We start from the raw sequence: 3,384 nt of genomic DNA on the forward strand, positions 1-3,384 counted from the left end.
TTTACCATAGTACGTACATTTAGGAATATTACAATTACAACTCGTATTTGCATGGAATAACTTTTTTAAAGGATTTTATATTACTTTTATGTTGATATCCCAAACCAATTTTATCATAGGTTCCTTTTTTATTACCCAAAATTATATTTAAGTTATATATCCCTTCGATAAACTTATCAAGTATGTTATGCATCTCTTTAACTTTGTTTTCTAAAAATTCAGACTTAGCACACTTGATAGGTTTATCAAACATAATAGAAGAAGTGAAAGGAGAATCTTGAATTAAAAGAGATTTGTTTCCTCTAATACAAAATATTTTCTCAAGTAATAGTCGTTTTAGATATGAAAACAGTTTATTTTATTTTACTTGATTCATTATTCAACTTTTTACCGATGAGGAAAAACGCAATGTAAGTAAATTCAAATTTTAGACTTTTTACCTCATTTTCTTTGTGGTTTGTCATCAAACACAAGTGAGTTTCTTCCTATTTTTTATATTCTACCGGAGTAGTCCATGTCATTTTCATCCTGTTTAATGTAAGTTCTCTCTAAATATTTCTGTGTTCTTTTGTATCTTTGATATTTTATTTGATTGTACAAACATTCTGGCTTTATGTGACCATCTTTTCGTATTGGAAGCAAATTGGAACAAAGGATCACATTTTCTTTACTTTTTTTTATAGTTTGAAGGTTACTTTTCTTGATTTAGAAATTCTTTGAATTTTCTAAAAAGAAGATCCACGTCTTCATTACTTTCCTTTACATATTTATTATCTTCTCACTCCATGTTCTTGACATATGTAGCTTTTAGTGCAAGTCCTTTCTTTTTTTATCGCTTTCTTCTCTTTCAGCAAAACAATTTAGTCCAATTTTGTGTTCTTGAAAATTACCAAACATAATAGCCCAATTCATAGAAGATAAATCTTTAGATTCGAAAATCACAGTGACTTTAGGGTTCCAATTGTAGTTTTAATATCTAAGGGCTTTGTTAATTAAATACTCATTTGTGAAATCTTTTAACCTATAGTTCTTAAATGAATAACAATACGAATAAACTCTTTTTCCATGTCTTGAATATTTTCTTCAGGCGTCATTCTAAACAACTCGTACTCATGGGTCAATGTGTTAATCCTAGCCCATTTTACCTCGGTTGTACCTCCATGGGTTAATTAAAGAGTGTCCAATATTTCTTTAACAATATTACAATATGAAACACGGCAAAACGCATGCATGCCTAAAGTAGTATTGATGATAGTTTTTGCTTTCAAATTGTACTATACTTTTTTTCTTTATTCTTGGTTTTATTTCCACTACATCATTAACTCGATGAGTGGGAACAAACAAACCATTTTTAACAAAATACCAATCATCAAAATCGATCCCTTCGATAATAGTTTTCATTTTCTCTTTCCAATAAACATATCCTTCACCATTGAAATATGTGAGTTTGTTTAGTGAACCGTTTTGAAGTCTTCCTTCCTCCTGATACAATTAGTCTTTAAAAATAAGTTAGAATCTGATGCCACTTGTTGACCATGTGACTTTAAACATCAAAGAATGGAGTGAATTATTATAAAAGAGATTTTCAAAACATTTAAGAAATAAATTGTTTTTACTAATTGATTTAAAGAAAAGAGATTAAGTGCATAAGAATAAATAACTTAAAATTAAAGAGATAATGGAAAGGAAATAACACATCATAAATATACCAGGTTGGTCTTAAACCACATGGCCTAGTCCAGCCCCCAAGGATTTCCCCTTGAGAGTTCCAGTAACAACAAAGTTTTAATCATATGATCAACCTATAACCTTCTTTGACAATGCTTTTACCCTGTTTTAGTAGTGTTTTCTATGAGGTTTTAGCAAAATCATAAGGGTGAGAAGCTCTATATCTAGGGGTATCTAAAGGTTAATTCAAAATATTCATTCTCAATAATTAGTTTGAGGTATTTATAGAGGACTATGGGCATGATTTTAGGGTTTTTCGAAAATAACAACCGCCCACCCTACTAATGGTAATGGAATGCTAAATCCCAAATTTCATGGGGAGACGTGAGTTATTTCATATACTCTCTTTATGCATTATCTCTGATAAGGACATGTCACTTCCCATATTTTCAAACCTTAGGCGTGTTAGGTATGTCGTGGGAGATGTGATCCCCTTGTGGGAGATATAATTCCATCGCCCCATGTAGGTGTCATGTCCTTATTGTCCTTTATGGGCCCTCATAAACATATCACTACATAGACCCTCAAGCACAAGGGCGTGGTAAATGGTAGGGTGCTTAATTGACTCTACATCGTTACAGCCTACACATATGGGTGATGCATTCAGGTGAGTCTATCTGATCAGACTCCAAATTCCTTTAAGATAAATGTTTGAAGGAGATTGTATAATGATACTCTTAGTCCTTCAAGAGAGGTAATTATAGGAGCCTGTATGATGAGACCCTTAGTCCCTCAAGTGATATTTCTAGAGAAACTTGTCTAATTAGACTTCAACTCTGTTTCTCAGGTGAGACTTTAAGTAAAGTCTCTTGGGCCAAACTTTTGTTGAGTCCCTCGGGCGAGACTTTAAGTTGAATCCTATTTTACGAGTCTCTTAGCTCCTCAATCGAGGTGTTTAGTGGAGCCTATCTAAAGAGACTCTTAGTCCCTCAAGAGATGCATTTAGATGAGTCTCTCAGGTTAGACTTCAGCCAAGTCCCTTAGGTGATACTTTAAGTTAAGTCTCTCGGGCCAAACTTTGGTCAAGTCCTTTGAACGAGATTTGAAGTTAAAGCCTACCTGAAGAAAATCTTAGTCCCTTAGGCAAGGCATCTAGACGATCCTATATGACGAGACTTTTAGTCTCTTAGATGAGGCATTTAGAGGAGCCTATTTGACGAGACTCTTAGTCTATTAGTTGAGGCGTTTAGAGGAGCCTGTTTTACGAGACTTTTAGTCCCTTAGCATAAAGCTCATTCATATTGTCTATGAAGGCGAAAAGGATCTTCCAGTGGAGGTCTAACATTCATATATTTCTTTATGAGGTGGCAAGGATCTCCTTACAGAAGTCTAACATTCATGTATTTCCATAAGAGGAAGCAATGATCTACTTATAGAAGTCCAACATATTTATATTGCATTAAGAGGTGGCAAGGATCTTCCTATGGAAGTCCAACATACTTAATAGTAAAACCAAAATATTCTTCTTTCTCATAAATATTTGAAAGATTGTACATAGGTGGGAAACAAGCCCCCTCTAAAAATTCGTAAATAACTAAAATATAATATTATTTCAAGTAGGTGGAGTTTAAGTCCTAGGAACAAGTCGCCTATCAAATTCTTCCAGCTTATATGCTTCATACGATAGCTTATGGAATCTGCGATAAGGTCTTTCCT

Source organism: Lathyrus oleraceus, chromosome 5 (assembly GCF_024323335.1).
Source record: "Lathyrus oleraceus cultivar Zhongwan6 chromosome 5, CAAS_Psat_ZW6_1.0, whole genome shotgun sequence".
Lineage (NCBI taxonomy): Eukaryota > Viridiplantae > Streptophyta > Magnoliopsida > Fabales > Fabaceae > Lathyrus > Lathyrus oleraceus.